This window comes from Gymnoscopelus braueri (assembly GCF_963280865.1).
Source record: "Gymnoscopelus braueri genome assembly, chromosome: 16".
Lineage (NCBI taxonomy): Eukaryota > Metazoa > Chordata > Actinopteri > Myctophiformes > Myctophidae > Gymnoscopelus > Gymnoscopelus braueri.
The window spans coordinates 30,016,892-30,029,660 of record NC_137616.1 but is presented as its reverse complement, the minus strand read 5'-3'; positions in this window follow the sequence as shown (position 1 = coordinate 30,029,660).

The following is a 12,769-nucleotide window of genomic DNA, read 5'->3' as shown; positions in this document are numbered from 1 at the left end:
ACAGGAAATCCATGCCCCATACCTAGTAAATACCATCTACATTTCATTCTAGAATTTCAGATGCTCACTATATATACAGTAAATGACTCTTTAGGAAAACATCCATTGAAATGTAATAACTCAAATAACTCACTAGTGTTTGGAAATTACGGGGAAACATTTGCAGAATGACGACCACTGATCTTCATTTCTATGTAACGGGCATCTCGGCTGAAATCAACTGTTGAGTTGCCACTTAATCATCATAGAAACACTGACTGAATCTGAAATAGACTATCTTCATTTGACCACACTCCAACTTATCTTTTCATATACTCTCCTTCAACATCTCTAATTCTTCTCCAATTCCCATCATGGGTAGTCCCTGTTGTGCCAGCCTCTTCCTGCAGTAATGGTCCTCAGAGGGGCAACCAGACGTGCCTGCCCACACTTAAGATACATGCAAAAAAGGCTGGGTTGAGCAGGAATCCTCCTTGGTGATCCTTTCATACAAACTACAAACAGACATACGTTTAAAGTCAATACTGGGGCTTCCATATTGCTGTTTGTGATATATTTTTTTGCAATGCTTTTTGTTAGCTTGAGTTCAGTGCTGGAACCAGGTCTGACTGTCTCTCTGACAGGGCATGTGAATTACTTAGTGAGTGGGTGGGTCGGTGTGTGTGCGGCCAGATCACAAGAATACATACAAAAGACACATCTCACTCACTCCAGGTCAGGTCAAAACCAGCCTGAGCGCGGTGTCTTTCTGTCACCTGAGGCGACAGGACACAGGGAACACATTCCTGGATGTGGGCAGAATTAGCCCCGTGGCAAACTGCACTCAGGTTGTCATTTGGTTCCAGCAAGTCAGCAGAATAGAACCTGGCTGGCCTGCTCTCTCTGTACGGCAGCATCAGTGGGAATCGGGGCTTATCTGATGTGACACGGCTGACACTACCTTGAGAGCTGAGAGGAGAGACCCTGCCGATGATTAATTCAAGCTCAGCGACATGATGAGGATTAGCTTACTTTGTTTACCCCTCCAGAAGTCTGCACGTCGTGCACAACATAGCAGCTCCATGGGGGAATGAGAGGAGTTTGCCCATAAGCCTAATTTTATTCACTGTGTATTAAGGGTGTTTTAAAACGAGAAAACAGTGTGAGGAGTGTGACTTCATTTGGCATAGTGTTACAACCACTTGTCTTGCAGTTAAGATTTGAATGGGACATCATCATATTTGCTAATATTTCAGTGTTTTTAACTAGCTGGAGCACAGGTTGGTTGCAGTTTACAGCATCAGGGCAATTAGCCGCTGTCCTAACTCGATGTCAGTTATCCTAACGAATATTTGTTGAAGAATACTGTAATACATGCCGAGCACGTGCTCCGACATGACCTTGGCACAGCGCACCTCACTCCCCATCCACCATAATGTAACTCGTTCACAGAGTTTTGGAGGGTGATGAAATCACACAGCAAGAAATTCTACCGGCTCTGGTTTTATTGGCACAGGCAAGCCTCTCAGCATGAACTATACTTAAATAGAACTCACCCTCATTTGTTCTATCTGTTCCATAGAATAGCAAGCTGCATCATATCTGTGACTCTGATGCTATCTGCCCAGAATAAATGGGCTGTGGGGTTCTGTTGGCATAATCTCAGTGATCTGTCTCAATGGGACTACACCATACTACGCAAGGGGAAATGATGCTCTTACCTTGACTGTCCTTTTTTATGCTCTGCATACAAAAGAGTGACGTTATTTATGTGCATGCTGATTATGAATGTTACATCACAGCTCAGTGCCACTGATGGTAAAGGCTTCTTCCAATTTCATTGTGTCCTTAAGTTTTGGCCCAAATGAATCAAACCCTTCAAAAACATGGTCAATGGCTGTTATTGGGCCCCAGGGATGGAGGTGATAGGCTGATGTTCTAGGTAAAGAGTCAAGCTGCCCCAGAGGTAGTGTGCTTTCAGTGCTATAATGAATTGACCCTGGCAGCACCTGTCTGTGTGGCTTGAGATTTGCATCAAAGGTCCCCTATGGCGGTTCTCCAAGGACTAGTTGAATGACTGGAATGTTGCCATTTCACTGAATTTATAGGTTTAACATGTTAATCCACAAATCATCAAACATTTCAAATGGTGTGTTTTGGTTCCAGTCAAGTTAGTCAAATGTTACAAAGACCACCCAGGTCCCAGGGCTTCGTACTGTGACAAAGAACATATTTGTAGTGGTGAAAAACTAAAGCCATATCTAGACCTGGATATTAATATTCAATGAGACCAGATTGTTAAGGAAGATACCCGTCTGTATTTTGAGCACAGTACAAACATCAATGTATCTGTTGTACAAGTGGGTACACTATAGATACTTGATGCGATATGTGATGTTCTTGGACTTATGGTCCTCCATGTGTTGAGATGGCTGGAAATGAATGGGCGAGTGCATTCAGTCCAGGCAATGAAGTCACTAGTACAGGAAGTGATTGTTGGCTCCAGAACACAGATTAGGCTCGCTGTGGCTCCTTTCTGCCCTGTTTACTCTTCACACCTGAGCAGGCATACAAATAAACCTCTGGTGCTGCGACGGAAAGCTCAACGCCGATGATGAATATTTCATTTTTTCCTGCAGCTGACTGAGGGGCTTTTGCAAGGAGTAAAATCAGCAGGTCTCTGGGGACATTCCCTGTTTGCATGCACCAAGCTGTAGTGTACTGCCCATGGCATCCATTTGTAAAGTGGTAAAGCGTAGGGATATCTGGGGGGACAGTCCTCTGCATTATGCTATTAACAGAACGGGAGATGAAGACCTCTTATGCTTCCCCCCACCAACTTCAAAACAAATCGTGTAATATTAGTCACAATGCCAGAGGTGCATTGACACAAGATGTCAGCCTTTAGTCTTTCACCTCACCAGTGAGTCACCCAGTCATCCCACACTCCAGGGAGGAACACACACACACACACACACACACACACACACACACACACACACACACACACACACACACACACACACACACACACACACACACACACACACACACACACACACACACACACACACACACACACACACACACACACACACACACAGCAGAATGAGTACCTATTTATGCATGGGATATCCCAGCTCTCAGTCTAGCTACTATGCTGCTGCAAATGTGTAACACTGCAAAAGGACATGCTGTACTGCTGGGGTCCTTTTCTCCTCTTCAGATCAGATGGCCATACCAGAGAGACTTCATAGTTAAAATTTCATTTTTTTTAAATGAATGCAAGCATTAAAAATGTAGCTGATTTCGCTTTTGTTTTTGAAGGCGACTAGTTGTAGATGGAAAATAAGCTCCTAGGAAACTCCATAACCACTCATAACTCAAAATGCAGGTATACTTTAGTTAAGTTTTTCCCTGTAAAAGTCAACTTTACAATTCATTTCAGCATGGAAAATGTCTGCCATGCATTAAATAACTATCATGTAAACAAAGCTGCAGCTATGCACTACCACAGTTATGGTTTGGGCCTCTACAGATACAAGCAAACACTGCCAAATTAGAATAGTAGCTGAACTGCATGAATCATCGCAGCAATAATAGAAGTGTTCAAGTAAACACTGCTTACTTGAACACGGTAATTGTTGAGTGTCACAGTCCATTGTCAACACAATGTCCTTGACATTAAGTCATCATGGATGTGCTGTGAATGACGTGAGACATGCTTGGCATTTATGTCAAAACCTGAAAACCTAATGCCTAATGCTGCATACAGCTGTTTCTTTTGAAATCTCCCCTATTAAAACACGCTGATGAGGCTAATCTCTCTGACACTCTCTTTCACAGTCTCTACAGATAATTCACACACATTATCGCCTGATTGTCGTTGCAATCAGTGGCCATGCACCAGGACCTGTGAAACGCAAGGGAAGCCGTGTGCGTGTTTGAGCAAACAAGGGAGTGTAAAGCAGTGGATAAATCTCGGTAAGCAGCCCCTGGCACTCGTCCCTGATTGCCTGCCTGCTCTGTGGGCAGGGGCCTGCGGGGGACTAATCCCTTGGCATGGGCATGGGTCACACATGTTGATTGTGTGTGTGTGTGTGTGTGTGTGTGTGTGTGTGTGTGTGTGTGTGTGTGTGTGTGTGTGTGTGTGTGTGTGTGTGTGTGTGTGTGTGTGTGTGTGTGTGTGTGTGTGTGTCCCACTGCACCAGTGGGAACTGTACTGATGTTATATAACCTGGGTCTACAGGAGCTTGTGGAGTGACTGTGCTGACCCTTGCCCCATGCATTCTGCCCTGTGTTTTTGCAAAGAGTGCAGTCGGGGAGTAGCGGGCGGTTGACAAGCTGTTACAGACTCATCAACAACCTGTCCCTGCAGATTGCTACATAAGAGCTGCTGCTCTTATGTCTGTTATATTGGCAGTTAAGGTGACCTTAGGGAGCATGGGCCCGGAGGGAGTGAAACAGTCCCAACTCTACCGCCTCGTCATTTCATAGCTACATTTACCCTCATGACATAGGACAGGTGTGTGCTGTTTTTAATGGTGCGTCACAGTGGTGGTACTTAAGTGCCCATGTCTTCATAAGTGGTAATGCAGTATCTAATTGAATGGCATGCTATTAAAAGCTCAACAATGGGAATTTAGATCATTATCACAGGAAATGAGTGTTTAGGATGAAATGCACAGTGCAAGTTCAGTCAGGAAACTCTTTGCAGTTTCTGGCGGCCAACAATTAGTCAATCTGGGTTCCGAGCTTGTATTCTCAACCAATCACATACACACTTCACTAATAGAGCACCTCATTAAAACAGGGAATTTGCATTACTCATTTGCTTGCTGGCTGCATTATCTCGTAATCTGCCCTATTACAAATTGTTGCTCACTCTCCACCATCCCAGCTAACACCTGTTGTTTTGGATCTCCTTTTATGTACTATTGGGGATACAGAAAGACAGGGTTTAAACAGGGTTTCAAATATTTGTCGCTGAACTGCACTGTTTTCGTATATCTGTATACAAGACAAAAAGTGCACAAATTAAAGTATATGTAAAAATCTGCAAAAAAGGAAATTCCATTATGTCTTTAGTGATTTAACTTAAGAGAACCATAGTCACCATTACATACAGACTACCGAGGATAATTTACATAGCAAGAACCAGAACACAGGATACATCTTTTAACACAAGGTGCTAAACAGCTACTGTAACACACCAAATGATAGATGACAAATGACACTTGACCTTACCAAGCACAAAACCACAGAACGTAAAATGTTACTAATTCTTCATCTAGCAGTAACAGTTATATGCTCTGTAAATCATTTGTATGTCTGGAATGTAATGCAACAATATAGTAATTTAAAAATATATATACGGCCAACTACTGGCCCATGAATTAGGGACAGTGGACCGTTGGTTAATTTTATTGACACTGGACTGCAATATTAACATGTCTTACCCCCCCCCCCCCCAACTGTGAATCAAAATGAGGTCAAACTCAATAAACAAAAGTGCAAGAGGGGTATGAAAATAGAAATATCATAGGCAAAAAATAAGTATTTGTTAGCCAGAGCCCGATTGTGAAGCTGTAAATATTGAGTACTCCATAGTTTTATGTTTGAAATGTACAGTATGGCAGCATTTAGAAGCTGCCACATGCTAACTTGCATATGTTGGGAGATTTGCATAATTTGCAGTAATTTGCATTGATTTGCATTGATTTGCATAATCATATGGACCATATTGGACAATATTAGAGGGGTTTGGTGGGTTACTAAATCAATTTTTCATTTTCAAAATTCAAAATGACTGTTTACTCCCAGCAGAGAAATTCCAAGTCGATTTTGAGGCTATTTATATGCTTAATACATTGGATCTGCTTTCCAGAATAAAGAGAGATCAATGTCATTGGCGTGAATGTTGAGACGCAAATCGGCATTGACGGTTGACATCTGCACAATTTGCCCTTGTAAAGGTCCTTACACACCGGCGAATATGCGAATATACGCAAAATTCGGACTCGTTCCGAATAATTAAAAGACGCTTTTTCGCTTCGCGAAACTGATGTGGACGCTTGCATTGACTTTATAAGGTTTTTAAAAAAAAAACGTATTTATTCGCATGAAGTATTCGCCCCGTGTGTAAGGACCTTTAAGCTTCGGTTTCTGTTCAGACCAGAGCTCGATCAGTTAGAGAGGGAGAGGGAGACATGGAGACAGAGAGGGAGAGGGGCATTATGGAAAGGGAGAAGGAGAATGGGAGGGAGGGAGAGAGGGAGGTTGGGAGGTTGTTTGTGATGTCAAACCAGAGCTGCTCAGCGTGTGCGAAAGAGAGACAGAGAGAGAAAGAGAGATAGGGAGAGAAAGAGAGATAGGGAGAGTGAGAGCCTATTTCACCCACATAATAACCTGGCCAATGCTGGTACCGTGATCAACACGTTGCTTTGCAATGCGCTGTCAGCGCAATAACCCCGGCAATCCCGGACAAGCAGAAAATGCTGCACTTCTATTTTCCACACCCTGTACCTTTTCATACACAGGCACAATGCCAAGACAATGTCATCACATACACCATACAGACACAACGGTGGAGGGAGTTAGGGATGTGCCTCCTGGTAGAGATTTGCACTCCACTGAGAGCCCCTTTCTAGTTAACTTGCTAATTTGTTGATTGACAGGCTGTCTGATCAGCTAGCTGGTTGTTTGTTTGGTTAGTTGACTGGTAGTTTGGTTAAATAGCTGGTAGGTTGATTGGCTGGTTGGACTTCACAGAGGGGGATTTAGCCCTAAAAAAGGTAAAAATCATAGAGAGGCATCAGACCATGTTCTTCGGGAGGGCATTCTCATGGTGGGAGGTAGACTGTGTCAAGCAACCATGCCAGAGGAATGTAAGCATTCATGCTATTCTGCCTAATAAAACACCTGCCATAGATCTAATTTTCGAGAAGGACTATAGGTCATAGTGGTCATAATCATGTGTTCCAAGTTGCACTCTGTATTGGGTTCCAGGAGCTAACGCAGCAGCTATCAGAAAGATCTTGTCTAAATATGTCATCTATTTGAGGCATCAAGGATGTGCAGTGTGTCAACAAATAACATGCCTACCACAAGATAAAGTCCTACCAGATGAACCCCAATTCACCAGAACCAGGGTCGATTACTTATTGTTCAAAACTAAGCGTACAATTTACAATTTAGGCATTTAGCAGACGCTCTTCATCCAGAGCGATTTACAGTCAGCAAGGACAACACAAGCATAGAAGATGTTTAGCCTGCCGAGCTGTCCACAAAGAAGTATGCTGCATCCTTGGACACAATGATTTTGATGCTTTTCACTGTTGTACGGACAGCAGTTGAAACGCAGTCACTGATTGGCCCGATCATTTTCTGATTTCTCATACTCGCTCCCTATGGGCCGAAGTCCAGACTGATACCGGGGAGGAACGTGAGTGAATCCACGTTATCAGTCTGGCCAATGCCAGGCTATACTTTACCTGTCCTGAGCCTGCTATGTTGCAACTTGTTTGGGGTGATGATTTGAAAATGCTTGCAACTTGCAACTTTTCAAATCATCACCCCAAACAAGATGCTCTGTGTGTTGAAGAAGCAATCACCAGTTAGAGATGGCACAAGCAGGAAGTGTTTGACATGAACGTCACGCTTTGTTTTGTTTTGTATGCCTGGCCTTCAGCAAGGCAACTGACTCCAGCATTTTTGTGACTGGAATTTCAGACAGTAGACATGTGCCCCAGAGAACGGAAGAGCCTGATAAAAGCATGGCACACGCAAATTGTGCCAACGCTTATTTTTCTCAACTGCTCAAAAGCTGATATGCACAACCTGCCGGGGGCAGACGGCTGACAGCACACAAAGACGAGGTCAAGAAGAGGCGTCAGGTTTAAGATTTATAGGGGAGAGGGTCCTATTAAATCTACAGACAGTAGAAGAATAAAGCTGTGTATACCCTGGACATCATTCCCATAATTTCTTTGGAGCTGATCATTCTATTGAGAAAGTATATGTGCTTTAAAGAGCATCTCATTAATGTGACTGAGAGGAGCAAACAATTGCATGTGTCATGTCAACAAGATCAAGGGACACAGAGGTTTCCGCATCTCTCTACCATCTAAAACGACCGTCAACTCTGTGATCAATACAATCCGGAACTGATATACTGTATTTTGATTTAAAAAATATATCAAAAACATACTGAGGAGCAGCAGGAGTGCCATTAAATTGGAAACCAACCAGTGGTGCACAGTAACAAAGTACAAGTACATTTTTTGAGTATCTGTACTTTACTTAAGTATTTGTAATTTTTGATACATATGAATTTCAAAGAGAAATATTGTACTTTTGACTCCACCTCGGAAACGTCGGATAGAGCATAAACCAGTGCAGCAGCTCGTGCCTCTATGTGCCCAACAGAATAGATCTATAAGCTGTCGACACGCCAAGCGTTGATAGCTTGTATGTCTGTTTTTTGGGGTAGGCGTCGCACGTTACGCGTCGTTATACATGTGTGTGTGTGTCTTTTTATTTATCTATTTATCTAGTTCTATATATATCTGTATATCTATCTACATGCTGTACACTGTATATATTCGCTACGAAGGGTGTTACGAGCGCCCCAGGTCCATCCTTCAAACTGTTGCGTAGGACAGCCCTACGTAGGCTACGAAGGCTTTCGGGAAAAGGGTTTGCTTCTAAGTTGCTTCTTCCAGGAGGCCTTAAAGGGGTAGTTCACCCCCAAAATAACTTTTTTTCTATTGATTACTGACCATCTGGAGCCTTGAATTCATAGATATTTTTTCGTTTTTGTCACATTCCTAAGCCAATAATTTGATTATAATAAATGTGTCCCCATTGATTCCGGTAGGAGACACAAATGCATTTGTGTCTCCTACCGGAATCAATGGGGCTAAATTTATTATAATCAAATAATAAAGGAAGGAATGCGACAAAAACAAATAAATATCCATGAATTCAAGGCTCCATGGGGTGAGTAATCAATAGAAAAAAAGTTATTTGGGGGGTGAACTACCCCTTTAAGTAGTGTTTCCCAAAGCCAGTTACGCAGACACGTAATGCTGTGCTCTTGAGAACCAGCTTATGTGCTGTTTCGCGAAGCCAGTTAGGTAGCACGTAACGCACAACCAGCTGCTACTAATGAAGGTAGTGCGTAGCTCAGAATACTTTTGACTGTTTGTTTTTCGTTGGAACAGTGTGACTGTCCGTGTCCACGGATGCACTGTGTAACGGGAAAATGTGACGTAAGTCGCGTTGGATCACTAATGGCATTCATTAAATGTGTGCATAGTGTGTGTAGGCAATTGCACTATGGTGTGCTAGAAGAAGACACACGGATAAACGACATACGCCTTCTTCTATTAGGGTAGCCGGATGTACTGCAGTACATTTTGTACATTTGTACTCGAGTACAAATTTGCCTGAGCAACTTTCACTTGTAGTTGAGTAATATTTGACCAGGAGTATCTATTGAGTACTGGGGTCGAGTACTTTGCCCATCACTTATGACCACTGAAAAGAATGTCCTTGTGGCTTTGGACAAATGCACTGTAATTGACATACAGTAGTAGAGTGAGCTATTGAGGAAACTGCTGTTATAGTAAGGTGAGATGAAACGATTGATAATATTATAAAATTATTCATAATGATAGCAGCTTTTTAGATTGAAGATCATATGACTCATTACGCCCCTGCCCTCAGGACGCCCTCACTTGAGTAGTTAATTGTTGTAGAGGGTGTTCAGAGGGCCATACAGCCTTTTCCACGAATATGTGCAAAAATATCTCTCTACATTCTTGTAGATTAAAAGATACGGGTTCTGTGATCATTAAATTACGGTGATTAACTAAATTATTATGTCTCAGTCCCCCTCTTCTCTCTCTCTATCTCTGTATCTCTCTCTCTCTCTCTCTCTCTCTCTCTCTCTCTCTCTCTTCTCTCCTTAGAAGGCACTAAGGCAGTTACTTTTACTTGGACTAAGTCACAGGCATGCTTTTTTATTTGGTAGCCTAGTGAATTTACAATCTAACTCTGCTAAATGTTTCTAGAACTAGAACAAATACCATCTGAACTCATCTCTCTCCCTGCCCCACCCCTCAAGTTTTCTAGATTAAAGATCCTCTAATGTGATTCATTCTCAACATTCTCTCTCTGTCTCCCCCTCTCACTCTCAGATCTTTGCTATCCATGGTGTGGAGTTCACAAGTCACAACTACTTGTATAAGCCTACAGTTTGACACACACACACACACACACACACACACACACACACACACACACACACACACACACACACACACACACACACACACACACACACACACACACACACACACACACCACACACACACACACACACACACACACACACACACACACACACACACACACACACACATCACTTTGAAACACTTCTGGGGTCATTTTAACATCTACTCTGGCTTTTGTGTGCACCCCAAACAGATTTGTGTTGCTTGCTTCAATATTTAGATATTTGATATTTATCTAATCAGACACCTCACACATTAGAAAGACAACATCAGCCAACCAGAACCAGGGATGTGTTTTCAATGAGTCTAACGTGGATAAAATGTAGTTTGAAGTTACAATGGGGTTTTAAAGGGTGTCTGATCAAATAAATATCAAATATCTAAATATTGGAGAAAGAAAAACTGTCTGGGTTGCACACAAAAGCCTGCAGAGTCTACGTTAAAAGGACCCCAGAAGTATTTTAAAGTATTTGTTCTTTACATTATTTGTAGGCTACTACTACATGGAGATTGTGTAGCTACTCCACCTTTGATCGCAGGGAGCCCATGATGACACATACTACTCAGGTTTGTTGTGGCAGGCCTACAATAGGTAGGCTATGCATAAGGGGACCACAAGGAAGGATATCCTATAGCCTACTGGTAGGACTCGATTGAGCCAAAAATTCCAGGGATCTTTTTTTTGTCTGATTCCAGACTCTCAACCCTGTAACTATTAGAAATTAACATCCCAATTCAATTATAATGTCTATAGACAGGAAATTGTGTTTGGTTAGCAAACCTACAAAGCCATGCATAAACCATTAGTCCTATCTCAGTCAAACCTAGAGGTTATCATTAAATACGCCTATATTTCATGGTTGTGGATTCTGAATTCAGCATTCAGCAGGTATTGATGCCCTCAAGCTGGACGATCTATAACCTCAATTATTCTCTGTGATAACAAAAATGAGGATAAGCAGCAGACACTGCTGCTAGAACCATGCAGGCACTTATTAAAGGGGCTCTGCTCGGCATGGAGTAAGATATTGGATTTAGTTTCATAACACAGCAGTTGGTTTAGGTTACTGCTACTGGCTCTTTCGTTGACTTGCTTTGGGAGCAGCACACTTGCCTCGTCGCACTGCCAAAGTCTATATTTGGTCTAAATGACGTGAGATTGTCACACCCCAGGGATTGATCGATGTCCGGGCTTCAAGGTGTTCTGTACCTACTTCCAGTTGTTACAATTAGGGACTGTGATAACATCAGATGTTTTAGCACATGACACCAGCAGAAAAGTATAGCAGCCGATGGAAACGGTAACAGGATAGGTGGGCACTAGGGACACCTGGGCACCTTGATGTAAAATGGGCTATTTTGTCCAAAATGTTAAATAATATATTATTATTATAACATTTGGAAAATCTTAAGTAAAGTATACATGATTAGAACATGCTTAAAGATTCGAGACAATTAAGGTATAATATTTCTACAATTGCTACAAAACCTGTATATCCAGTCATTTTGGGTGCATAAACAAGAAGTTGAAGGATAAAATCAAGCCTGATAATGATGTACCATGCATGTTCACATCATGTAGCCTACTTTACATGACTTAAGACCATTTTTCAAATATATATATATATATATATATATATATATATATATATATATATATATATATATATAAAATATTTTGGACAGAACAGCCAATTTTACATCGAGGTGCCCATGTCCCTAGTGCCCACCTGTCCTGCATCCGATGGAACACATGTGTTTTATATGGAACAAAACGACATGACAGCCTACATAACATGGAGGAGGACCGCAGCTGTTAGTTGATGGTCCTCATCAGCAGCAGCACAGCTGCACTAAAGAATTGATGTTGAGGGGGAGGTGCCCGTCCGACAGACCGAGGCGATCCGACTGGCATATGACTTTGCTGCCCGAATTTAACAATTAACCTTGATGTACACAGATTGGTTTCACTTGACGGACCAAACTGATGCGTGTAGTCTGCGACCTCTTAAGATAAGCCTAACAGGTGAATGATTTCGTATTGATGTTTTAGGATACTTTTTTTTTTGACGCAGCCCTATGCTTAATAGATAAAGTAGGGAAAGAGAAGGACTAATGCAGGCTTTTCTCGGGACAAACCTGGATTTGATCTTTTCCGCATAATGCTGCTGTGGGAGCTCGTCTAGCTGCTGATAGATATCTATAAATCTGGGGATTTTTTTTGAGAATTGCTGAATTGATTGGAGACACACAGGAGTTGCCCGCCCTGCCATATCATATCATATCATTGCCCGTATAGTAGCAGCAGCACGGAAACCTTTTATTAACCCGTTCCATCGTTAGCCGCGTTCCATCAATCCCAACGGTCAGCTGAACGGTATATTGTCAAACTGTCCTCAGATCCACTTGAGATGAGGACCGCGTCCCGATCAGCCTGTTCTGTGTGAAGAGGAGGCGACAAGGAGCGGGCAGTTCGTTCGGATCGTCCGCAG